The sequence below is a fragment of the Pithys albifrons genome, chromosome 4, assembly GCF_047495875.1.
Source record: "Pithys albifrons albifrons isolate INPA30051 chromosome 4, PitAlb_v1, whole genome shotgun sequence".
NCBI lineage: Eukaryota > Metazoa > Chordata > Aves > Passeriformes > Thamnophilidae > Pithys > Pithys albifrons.
In genome coordinates, this window is record NC_092461.1 from 31,510,447 (window position 1) to 31,523,510 (window position 13,064).

Below are 13,064 nucleotides of genomic sequence, written 5' to 3' on the forward strand. Positions count from 1 at the left end.
TCCACTAGAGAGACCTTTATTGCTCTTAATTTTCTCTCCATAGATATACTTACACATTAATCAAGTAATTTTTCAATCTATCTGATAAGCTAAACAGATTAAGCTTTTAAAGTTTGTTACTGAAAAATATTTTTTCCAACCTGCAGTTGTTTTTTCCCTCTCTTTTCTGCCTCCCTATTTTTCTGTGTTCTGTTCAGACTCCAGAATGGCCCTCTGGTTATTGGGTTAATATTACCAATGGCAAATACAAAAGTAAATTATTTCTTTCTGCTTGTTGCCTGTCTATGTGTTTCACAATATTTTTAATGCAATGTGGCAATAGTAGCAACAGCTGCCTGTTTTATAGAATTAGGGAATAGTTTGGGTTGGAAGAGACCTAAAGATCATCTCCTTCCAACCCCCTACCATGGGCAGGGACACCTTCCACTGGACCATGTTGCTCCAAGCCCCAATTTTATGTGACTTCTTCACATGCAAGTACATAGAAAGGGCCTTTCAGGGCGAGACTAAAGACCCATCTTGCTCAGGATCCTGTCTCTGACAGCAGCCAGGAGTTGATGCTGGGGGGTGATACAAGAACACAGTGAGTGAGCACAGCAATTCTCGGCAATTGCTGTAGCAGTTTATGGCTCACTCAAGCAGTCATGGTGCTGTATTCTGTTGATTTCCATGAGTCTCTCTTCCAATCTTTTTGTCCACCCACTTTTTTTGAATGTAAGGAGACCTTTTGCATTAATAACTTATCATGGCAGGAGACTCTAAAGCTTAACTATGTGTGGCATGGCATATCTTTGTTTTCAGTGTGCCCTGTGCCGCTTTGGTTTGACTTCCTCTACTGCTTCTGATAGAAGCAGCTGTGAACAGCCATTCCCTGCTCACCTATTCCATGTCACACATGATTTTATGGATCTGTATCATAACTCTCTTAGATGAGTTTAAAAACTGATTTTTATGACAGGTCCTCCACTAGCTAAGAAGAACCTTTGTAACCTGCAGAAATACAGATGTATTCATTTGTACATGTTGGTATCACAATAATGCTTTTTTGAATGAGCTGCTCTCTGAGTGGTGTGCATTGTCCTTAACAGTTCCCCTTATTAAGAAATAAAAGAGCTGTAATATTGTTTCTATGCACTATTTTCTTCATGAGCTTCTTTTTAAAATGCTGACATTTGGTCTTTTTTATACCTTTCCTCCCAGACACGGTGACAGCAACCACAGCTCAGTAACAGCAATCACAGAATGATAAAATGGTGTGGGTTGGAAGAGACCTCCAAGATCCTCTTGTTCCAACCCCCTGCCATGGGCAGGAACACTTTGCATTTGACCAGGTTGCTCCAAGCCTTGTCCAGCCTGGTCTTGAACACTTCCAGGGATAGGGCAACATACAGCAGCCTTTAATGTAAAGGATTCCTATACCTAATACTTTTAAAAAACTCTACTAATTCTTCACTTTCAGGGAGGCTTCAGTGTAACTCCACGACTTCAAGTGAATTTAACCCACTGATCTGCTGTCTTACATTTTATTTTGCATACTTAAAATACATTCTGATCCATATAAGATACCAAGGGTTCACTTCTACATGGAGAGACCAGCTCTGCAAATACTGGCTCATATGGAGAGGATCAGTTCTGCACTTCTTGATAGAAAAAATGACAATCCAATCTTGTCTGTCCTTGCCTGCGTCACGCCTGGCACAGTCACTTCCCGGATGAGGAGCCTGTGCCATATGCTTGGTCTTCTCAGCCAACAGCACTGCATAAAAGGGTTTGGGTGCTGAAGTGCTTTTTAACATGATGCTGGTGAGAATTTGAAAGAAACCAACCTGCAAAGTATTGCATAGCCCTTAAAAGAATCTTACAATGAAAATCGGGTTATTTCAGTTCTGTATTCTACTACTACAAAAAAATCTAATTAAATGAGAACACTAGGAAATAATGGGTGATTGCTTGGCACTGGTCTGTTGAAGGTGCTGAGAGTGTGATACTGAAAGCTGCTTCCCAAGGAATTACATAAGGAAATCAGAGAAAAGGTTCAGAGAGAAGCAGGTTTTTGCAGTCTTTATGGGGAGATGTCCTAACCTGGTAATTACAACTATTTTGGTGGGGATGGTGGTGGAAAAGAAGAAAGAGGAGGAGAGGAGATGAGATGAGATGAGAGGGGAGGGGAAGGGAGGAGAGGGAAGAAAAGGAGAAGGGAGGAGAAAACTATTAAAAATAGTTCAGATATCTTTTCAGTTACTCATAAAAGTTAGTCAGAACTACCTTCTTTTGCCAGCTTTCTTCAAATTAGAATGTTATTAATTTTTCTGAGGATTTTATATTCCAAAAGCCACCATGAATATTTCTCCTCAGTCAGATAACCCCCTCCAAAGGTAGCTGGTTCAGGATTTGCATTGTGCAGAAGCACTGAAGATGCACTTAAACTGTTTTGACTGCAGTGCACATGAGTAGAACAGGGATGTTTCCAGACAGTAATGCAAGCTCTGTGCTGTGTTTGCCTCTTGTTATGGTCCTGACACAAACAGGACTAGGTGCCTTTAAGGAGAATCTGTACAACACCTTAAAAAAGCTTATATAGAATCTTGGAACAATCCCTGCAATATGCTGAAGAACATGTCTAGAGCCTTCACACAGCTCACTGCCAGAATGAAGCGAGATGAGTCTTTCAGGCACTTGTAGCTGATATTTGGAGCACACAAAGGTTTACCAGTACTAACAAGGATGGCAAAATGGAAATTTGACTTGTAGAGCTGTTGTGAGTGAAACCATGAAGTTTGGTATTTCAATAACCCCCCTCAGATCTGTCATTTCTTACAAACCTCACAAGACCTGCAGAGCTGCATTTCTATAGATGTTCTGTACTTCATAAAGCATGATTTAACCATGAGCTACAGCAGCAGTGGCTCATGAACCTGCCCTGCCTTTTGTATCTTTTTTAACGTGACTTCTTATGTGGAACAAATTTTTGGTAATCCAGGTGGGTGACGTGTCTCAATATCATTACTATCCCAAGTAGTGACTTGGGGGTTTTGAGAGGGTGATTTTTCTTCTTGACACATCAAAATAGCACTTAAATTTTCTTTTGTTGGATTGAAATGTTGGAATAAACAATTAGTCTGTTGATCCAAAGTCATAAGCCAATTTAGGAGTGAGAATAGACTTGGGTGTTACTTCACAGAAAAAAAAAGAGATGCTGTGAGAAATCCCAGTTAACTATCGATAGTATAAAGTCTTTCCTACATAGGATCTCACTGGGACTGTTTTAAAGTTTCCTTAAGGTGCAACTAAATGTTTATCTAGAAACAGACTCAGACTTGCTCTCTCACTTTCCTATTAGGTTCCTAACTTCTATTTTGCCAGATGGAGAAAAGTAGATTACTTGCTGTATAAGCTCTCTGTCAAAATTTCTATAAATCATGGCTAAAAGTAAATAGTGAATCTTTCTCCACCTTTCTCCTCTCTGTCTCGTACATATACATTCATACTCAGAACCAGCATATTCTCTATGCAAAGGTTCCTTTTGTTTCAAATAAAACCAATACATTTTTTAACATGTCATGAGCTGTGGATAACTTGATTACCTCATGCTCTTAAATTCAGCAGTTAATTATTTATTTGGAGGTGTTGGGTGGGCTACCACAATTAGCCTTGACATATTAAATAAATAGGTTTTTATGGTAATTGGTGGTTGATGCCATGATGCTCAGAATAGGTTGCAGTGTTTCATTGCTGTCTTGGAGCTAACTGCAATTTTTAATTTTGCAAAACACCTTAGGAGACTGAAGGAAAAAATAATCACATTACAAGTGAGAAGTGTTGAGTAAATTTCTTTTACAAAAAATGCAGCTGTTACAAATTTAGCCCTTAATTGATGGCTTTAAGAAGGGCTGAGGTGGAAAATAAACAGGAGGAAACCTAATAATCTGTAAGGTCAGGAGTTTGCACCCGCAGCTCGGCCCTGGTCTGACTGGCAGCCTGCTGAGGGGCTGGGAGGAGGTGGAAGCTTTCAAGGGCAAGACAAAATCATCTTCCAACAGTCTGTGCCTGTGGTAGAAGGGTGACCAGCTGAGGACACAAGAGGTAGGCAGTGACCTTTCAGTTCTTACTTACTTTATGGTCTCAGCCAAAGGGCTGTGCTGTCACTTCCCAGGCAGCAGGGCAGGGCACTGTTTCTCCAGGTTTTCTTCCAGCCAGGCTGCACTCTCTCCATGGCCAGAGTGGCCTCTTTGTTTTATTCTGTCTGTTGTTTGTGTTCAACTCTAAGAAGGCAACTTGGGCTTCTCATATCCCAGTAAACTGGATGGAGAAAAAGCCCCAGATTTAGCTGCATGATGATACAACTGGGCTGTGCAGGCACATAGATCTGGCTCTAAAGTATCTTCTGGCTGACTGCAAGGTGTCCAAGCTGAAGGACTCCTTCTCATCTCACTCTGGGTCTCCTGAGAGAACAAGGGAGCAGCAGGAGCTGGGTTTGTAGAGCAAGTCTGCCCATCCAGGAGCTCATTTGGCATTCCTAATGCTGCCTCTCCCCTTCCATTGCCATGCAGGAAGTCTGTACCTTGAAAGATGTTCAAGGATGATAAAAAGGGCACTTTGAGGGCTTTACTGTATCTGAGGCTTCCTTACCTCCAGTAGTGTAAGATGTTATTGACATATCTTAGCTGACATGTTTCTCAGGGAGCTTCAGCACTCTGGTTCTTCCCATTTTCCCTGGGTTACATCAGCTTCAGAGACTCCTTCCTCTCAGTTTAGGCTGAGTTTATGATACAACAGTTGTCTGTTGTGGTGGGCCCTTCAGTAGCAGACTCCTCCTAATATTTTCAATCCACATTTGTGTCTAAGTGGCAGATATATGGTCCTGGATTCCTCACTGGTTTTCTCTCCAAAAGTGCTCCAATGTCTCCATCTCCAGGGGGATGATGGTTTTTGCTGTGGATGTGGGCTATTGGCCAAAAGTTTCTATAATAAAATATGTTGAGACTATAGTCAAAGTCCCAGACCAATAATGTGTGTAAGTCACAGAGAGCTGATGATGTTTCTACTCTTTTCTGCTTATAGGAAGATGCCTTTCAAGGCAGCTTGGAGGAAAATGGTACATTCTGCTCCCCAGTGCTGGAGGGTCCGTGGGTGCACATTTCCAGCTGATGGACTCTGTGCAAGGAGATCTGTGTTTCAGCATGCTCAGGGATCAGTTCATTACCATCCCTCAGAAGTTGGCATTAGGGAAGCATTTTTAGCCATGTCTTCCTTTCCTTACTAATCAGAATTCTATTTCATTTTGCAAATATGTAGTAATTTCTCTGTACAGCTAAAGCCATTGACCTCGTTGTCTTTAAATCCAGTATAACTGTATTCTGAGAGGCTGAGAGACAGACTTTTTTCCCTGATACCACTATAATTCCTCTGCAATGCTGTGTGTTAAACTTCTGTCTTAATCAGGACCTTCTTCAAGTCACAGTAGCCACAACCCTATTTTATAAAGAGCAGCTAGATTTTGGGGTGGTTTATTGAGGATGAGTGAGGGGAACTGTATGGTAGAGTATCTCATTTGATATAAAATGGGGGAACTGTATAAATTTTTTTTGGATGACAGATTAACTCCCTGGATTTCCAGAGGGCTTACAGTTTTCTTTTTTTCACTGTCCTGAAGAGGTAAGAAGTTTTGAAGGGGAAGATTTGGTAATGTCTGGGATGTGGGGAACTCTGTTCTACCCTTCTGCAGGGATAGTGTCTGACCTGGAAGGATTCCTCTGTAAATCCTCACTGCACCAGTGATTTGGGACAGTATTTCTGTTGCTTAGTTGTGGGAGGGAACAAGAATTCTGCTTTTTTTTTTCTTCCTGTTTAGGAATTCCCAGTCAATTATTGTGGCCTCCTACACTGAGTTGTTTCTCATTTTCTGCTCCCTTCACACACTAAACTGCCCTTTTCAAGGGGATGAACTTTTCATGAGATAAACTTGTGAACTGACTCTGACAGACTCTTGTTGTCTAATACTGAAGGAGATAAGGCTTTTTAGCCTTTATCTGTTCCTCTAGTCATCTGTATAAATTCAGACAGTGGTGTTTGATGTCATGATTGGTTGAATTTTAAGAGAAGTTTGAATTGAATTTTAATAAGATTTCTATAGTGGCATATAAAGGCAATTATATACATAGTTCAGAAAACTAAAGTCATCCCTCCATTCAGCCAGGGGATGAGCCAACTTCTGCCCAGTGCTCTGCCAATGTGTTCCCTTCCTAAGTGAAATCATTTATGTACATAATTGTTTCTGCCTTTGAATACTCTCCTGTCTCTATCCTAACATTGTTACAATACGTAGTGGAGGAGTATCTGCCCAGCAAACATCTCCCTGTGTATAGTCCTGTGCTGACAGTAATTATGGGCTGGTGTGCAATAATAACACAGTGCAAGTCTTACAGATGCCCCATTTGAACATATTTTGGGAGGGGTTCATGACATTTCTCCCAATCTTATTGCAGTAGACACAGCATGCACATCTGACAGAGAAGATGTATCATCTAAACACCACAAAAGACTCCAGTTGTTGACAGTAAGGAGAAGAAGGGAGACGAGAAAGATGAGCATAATCTGCTCTTTCTGCTCTGTGCACATGGCCTGGCATGGACACTTGGGTGAGACATCTCTGAAACTACTGCTGTGAACAGGGACAGCTGTCACAGTGAAGGTTTGCAAGACTGTTTAGTTTAAATGCAGGGAGGAACTGAAATATGAATGAATGCCATAAAAAGATGATATAATCCGTCTCTGGTGTCTCACATCTATTATCTCTCCACTTTTCTGTAACCACTTGAGAATGGATTTTCCAGTGGGCAAATTAAAATCCTGCTGTGACATCCTTTTCCCTCGACAAGCTCCTGTCTCCCTGTGTGGTGATTCGGTCCTGTCACTGAGAGGATAACTTTGGATTGTGTGGACTGGATGGCATAAACACGGGCTGCTTTGTTGTTGGGCTGCTTTTGCTAGAATGTGACTGTATTGGGAGGCTTTAAGAGTATTTCTGAGAGGAAAGTAATCCAAAACTGATAACAGCAAAATGTAATCAAGTGAGAAGAAAGCAAATGCTGTGCCTGTGACTACCTGAAGGGAAAGACACAAACCAAAATGCAGCATGTTAAGGAGGACTGAAGGAATCTTCCTCAGGCATTTCTGAACAGGCCTCTGCCAACTTCTGTGCATTCTGACATTCTGCACAAACCTCCATTAATTTAAATGAGTTTTAGGGTATCCCCAGGTAGAAAGAACCATATATTCTTTTTCATCATAGAATTATATAGTTTTAAATGGGTGTCATTTTGGGCTAAGGAAGGCAAAGTTTTTGCTGTAAATGGTGGGAGCTTATTTTGCAGGGACAGTTAGATCCTCCAGTGTGTTGCATTTCCCTGAATACACCAAATGTGAGTCAGAATAATGCAAACAAGTGAGTGTTTTCTTCAGGCATGCTTTGCTGTTAGGTCTCCTGTTTGTGGCAGAGGATTGGCTCTTTGGGGACAGGAGAGGTCATTACTATGCTGGGGAGAGCTTTTTAAAACCCCTGTTTTTCCTTTTCTGGCCCCATGACTTGCTGAGGTGTGGTTGTGTGGCAGTAGGTTTTCTGGGGAGGATTATCAATGTAAAGCTGACATTTAAAAATTGGGTAGGGTCTGTGTTCCCAACATCTGTACAATGCACAGAAATTATGTGCAACTGCACCCAAGAAAATCACTTGAGGTCACACAATGGAGTAGCCAATTTTTTTTTCAGAATGGCATTACACATATTGAAATACGTTGTATGAGATGTGCCTGGTTTTCTATAGGAGCACTTCTTTTTTTAAAAGACTTAATTTCATGGATCACTTTTATGGCTTTCCATTTCTGTTCTTTCCCTGTAGTCTAAACAATAAGCCTTTCTATCCACAGGCAGTTTGTGCTGCTTCCTCGGGGTCCCCATTCTGGGGATTGCTTTTTTTACAAAGTTTTATACTGCTCTAAAAATGAAGATGAAATAAACTGCCCAGATGGGACTTTAAAGATATGGACTGTGGAAATGTGCAATCTACACCCACCGTGAGTGGTTCCTGATAGTCCCACAGCTAAAAGGGAATAGCACTTCCTTTGTGCTTCCTTTATTAGAACTGCAGAATTGTTTGGCTCGGAAGGGACCTTAAAGACTCATTCCAACCCCCTGCCATGGGCAGGGACACCTTCTACTAGACCAGGTTGCTCAGAGCCCCATCCAGCCTGGCCTTGAACATCTGCTGAGGTGATCCTGGAGGGGTGTGTGTGAATATTTTCTGCAAGGGTTCACACAGAACTGCGTGAAAGCATCTCAGCATTTTCATGCTGCCTCCTGAAGTTGATTCATAGTGATTTTAATTTGGCCATTTAAAGATCCAAGTCAGTGTATTGTCATTACTAAACCTCCAAATGCCCAACTCTGCTCTGACAGTCTGTAGTCACATTTAAACTTGAAATGGAGGCTTCAAATGTCACATTTTAAAGCGCTTTCTGACTAATAAAATTTTAAAATCTCATGATTGTCATGAAGTTGCATTCTAAATTTCTCAGTAGTCAGTTTGCAAAAAGCAAGGGAGCCGTGGTGGAAGAGGAGCCTGGTGTAGGTTTTGGGGGCCCAGGACTCTGGAGCAGAGCAGCTATGTCCATTATCCAGGACATAATTCCAGATGCCTATTTTTTTAATTACTTATGTTAAATGCCCCCCTGACATCCGATCCCGTCAGATCTCGGAAGCTCAGCAGGGTCAGCCCCGGATTAGTACTTGGATGGGAGACCTCCTGGGAAATGCCGGGTGCTGTAGGTTCTAGTCCCGAGGACTTCACTCGGCCATGGCAGATGAACCTCAGGACTGGAACGGTGGGGCCAGTTCTGCACACGCTGAGCCTCACCTAAAAAATCCGCTGCGCAGGCTGGAAGGGCACACCCACGTGGAGACAGCCCTTCCCAAAGCTTCGTTCGTGAAGCCGAGCCACACACGCACACACGCGTGTCCAGATGCACATCCAAACCCTGGGCCTGCAGGTAATATATAATTCACTTTTTCAAAGCAGGGTCACGTTCTCATAAAAATATAATACATCACTAAAAGAGCACTTCTGTCACAGAGAACAAACCTGAGCCTTATATTTTGCTAAAACCTAAACTCTCTAACTCTTCAAAAGCCATTTAATTTACATTAAATAATTTCTTAGTGCAAGCAAATGTCTCTTTGTACCAGCAGCATATTCTCCAGAGTGCTAAAAGTCTTACTTTTACTTGCCGGTGCATCAGTGGCTTAATTACAGTACGTGTTTGAAACAAGGATAATAGCAAAGAATGTAGATTTTATTAATTGTGTGTCAGATCATACATTGAAAACTCTAAAATAGATCTGTAGTCTAAGCTCAGACTATTGAAAGTTGTAATTTATACTTTTGAAAGTATAAAATCACGTAGGTGAAGAGAGATGTGACTTAAAAGCTGAAGATATTTTTATTTTCAAAAGGATATGGAGGTTCCATGACAATGCTAACATAAAGATGTTAAGATATACAAAAGGAGCATTTTGCTCAAGGGAATATTGCATTTTATGAATTTTAATGTCTTTCAATATACTTTCCTCAGCTGCAGTAATAAATACGTGAGCAGTAACTCATAAATAGAATAATATTAATTGCATAAGTTAATAAGTGATTTTAGCACTGATTGCCATGATGTCTGTGCTCAATTACCTGAAGGGCTGTCCTGGGCAGTTCCTGTTGGAGGTGCTTTCTCCCAGCTCTTATTCCTGTGCTGATTTAGAGGAGACTGAAATCATCTTTTACAAGTTTATTTTACAGTCTGGTCAAAAGGTTGAGAGCTAAAGCTTAAATTGATAATGTCCAGTGAATGAAGGCATTAGGTGGAAATATAAAGCTTTACTTGATAGACATGTCTAAAAAAAGGAAAATAAAATGTCATTGTAAGGCAAAAACTTGCCAGTAAAATTTCTAGCAAGTCAAGGCTGATCATGGAGTGATCCCAAGTGCATTGGAGCACAACAAGAGGCGAGTGGGCTGTTTCCAAGAGCTTGGCCTCACCTCAACCCTGTCTGTGGCAGTTCCAGGAGGAATACAGGTTTGTGGGCACCACCAGCACTTTGGCTGGGAGCTGCCTGAGCCACATTCCCAGATAAGCTGAGCTGGAGGGGAATTGCAAAGGGCTTGGGGTTCCTACCCCTGGTTTGCTCCTCCAGCCTGAGGCTCCCACAAGGCAGAGCAGGACCTGGAGACATTCCCTGTCCTGCCCTTTCTAACTACCCATTTTATGAGTGCCCAGGGTGGTGCATTCTCCCCTTTTCCTTTCCTGCTTCCTTCTCTGGCTGTCCCAGTGATGTGGGAATGAATTCTTTTTAAAGTTATCTCTTTAAAAAGTAATATTTGACTTGATAGTCTTCCTGTCAAGCAGATCTGAGCAGAAGGGACCACACAGGGCAGTTGTTGCTGCTGAGCAGATTAGAAAAGATGAAAGTGGGCAGTAAGAAATCTCATCTGTTAAAGACCTTGGGGGTTTGCATTGTTGTTTTTCCTGATGATCTATTTTTTAAATAAACTTCCTGACTAGAGCCGTGTTCCAATGTCAAAGCCTGATTTCTGTCCCCTTATAATGCCTTTAAAATAGTGAGCAGTCTTCTGCTTGCCTGTTAGCCAGGGTCCTCTTCCAAAGAAAGATATATATGAAATGCAGTCTGACTGAATACAGTTAATTTGGTGTCTTTTGCAGAAAGTGTAGCACAAAATTTAGAGACAAAAGAGGCTTTCAAGTTTGCTGTGTCCCACGGAAGGGGAGGAACTGAGGGAACCATTGTTAGGTGAGAAAAAGCATAACCAAATTCACACTGCAGGAAAAATGAGGATAAGAAAGAAACTATTTCCTTGAAGTTTTTGAAAAGGTTGTTTTTCTGTTCATTATGGGTAAATGGGATCAGCATATTATTTCATAGCAATGCTAAAAGGTGTTCCCAACTGAACACCTAATTTATTTAACGCTTGAACAGGAAGCCTCTCCTCCTGTATTCTGGAATCCCTAATTAAATGTCAGGCTGTGTTCAAAGAGTTTAAGGGATTGGCCACTGTTGTGGTTCTTTTTAAATTTTGATATTGGTAGTATTAATAATTATATTCTCCTTGATAAGATGTACAGCAGTCAATAAAACCCTCACTTGTTTAATCTTCTACTGTATAGCACAAGTTTCCTGACACACTGATAAAAAGCACTCTATAAATATCTTTGGCCTTTGGAAATAAGAGACCATTTTTTGCACTTTCTATATACTCAAAGTATTTACTGAAGTAGAAGTGCCTCCATTTTAGAGTGTTTTGCTCATTTCACGTTTCCCTTCCCATTTAACAAGATATTAAAAAGATACCCTTCAGGGCAAGTAGTGAAATGTAACAGCAGAAAGGTCACCCAAAGAGCACAAATATGGCCTTTGAAGAGCTATTTCTGCAGGAAATAGGGAAGAAAAATTTGCTTTCTAAAATTTCATATCAGGAATAGGAGGTTGTCTTCTCTTCCTCTCCTTCACCCCCTTTTTTTTTTTAACTTATCATTGCCAGTTTTCCCCCTGCATGACTAGAAACTGCTCTGTTTTAAAGTTTTAGGATACTTTTCTCAATATTCTGGATATCTTTTAGGGGGCCCAGAGAACTATGAGTTAAAGTTGTACCTGGTACATCTAAGTTTGAGTTGTGCTTTAAAGGCCTGTTGTAGCTTATGGAAAAATTAACAGGGCTCTGTTTTCTTAAAATATCATTACTTTTTATAGCTTTGATGTAAAATTTCTTGCCTGATGGTGTTAGACCTTCTGACTGAAATAAAGGAGTGCTGGCAAGGTGAGGTCTGTGCGTGTAACTGGGGCCAGCTAGAATTTTGAGATTTGTCTCCAAAAATCCTTTCTCTTCAGTAACAAATACTTGTGTGTGGTGTTGTTAATCCTCCAGTTTAAATGGAAGTCACCATATTTCTTTGTGCATCAGTACAGGAAAAAAATAGTGCACAGGAGAAGGAATTGCATCCATGCTTTTGCCCTTTTTGATTGCTTCAGTTCACCCAAACAATTTAAAGATGTTTCTGGTGCTAAAGCATCATTGCTGGAGAGCTGCATGTCTAATTCTAGTCTCAAAGTTTTAGAGGAACTCATTGAAAGTATTCCTGTTATCTTTCTGCCTGAATTTCCAGTTACTTTGATAGTACTGTTAGGGCAATGAGTTATAGAAATTTCTTTCCGCAGATGAGAGGAAAAAAAAAGGTTTCTCTGGTTTGAAGATAAGTTGGGTATTATAAAAAGATTCTTCTTGTTCCCCCAGAGGGTGTTTGGGCACTCAACAGGCTGCCCAAGGCAGTGGGCACAGCACAAAGCCTGGCAGAGTTCAAAAACTGTTTGGACAATGTTCTCAGGCACGTGTTGGGATTTTTGGGGCTGTCCTGTGCAGGGTCAGCAGTTGGACTGTCATGGTCCTTGTGGGTCCCTTCAACCTCACAAGATTCTGTAGTTCTGTGAATGAAAGTTTTGCAGCCCCCGACACCTTAATAAAGCAATAAAAGGTGAGGAGGAGAGAAGAATGCAATTCCCCAACTAATTCATCACTTAACCAAGTAAGTGAATAACAGAACTAAAGGTATTTTAATGTCCAAGCAGATTAATCCATAGAGCAGTGATATTTACTGACTCACCAGTTAAAATTAGCAAAGGAATTATGATAGATAAACCAGAAATTCTCCATTTAATTTTTATACCTTTCTTTTTCTTTCAATTTTCTGCTACCTATGTAGAAATAGCATTCCTTGGGGTGCTCTGTTATTATGAAATTATGTTTGTTGTTTCCTTCCTACTGTTTCCAGACTGCTCTTTAGAAGCTTTTTACTGGAGATCCCTGTGTGGAAGCCCTGTATATATTGTGCTTTAGAGCCATTGCAGCTGCTAAATTGGCATCAAACCATTAAGACATTTAGGTATGTCTTTTTGTAAGGACTTACCTTTCATAAAAATGAAATGTGTTCCATGATCCCAGCATGAAAAGT

The 13,064-nt window shown here is 40.9% G+C and overlaps 1 protein-coding gene across 6 annotated transcripts in view; it reads left to right on the forward strand.

The window, feature by feature from the left end:
* The window catches only part of TRAPPC9 (trafficking protein particle complex subunit 9), a 464,855-nt gene that overhangs the window by 381,229 nt on the left and 70,562 nt on the right, over nucleotides 1–13,064 (forward strand). The window lies entirely within an intron of this gene.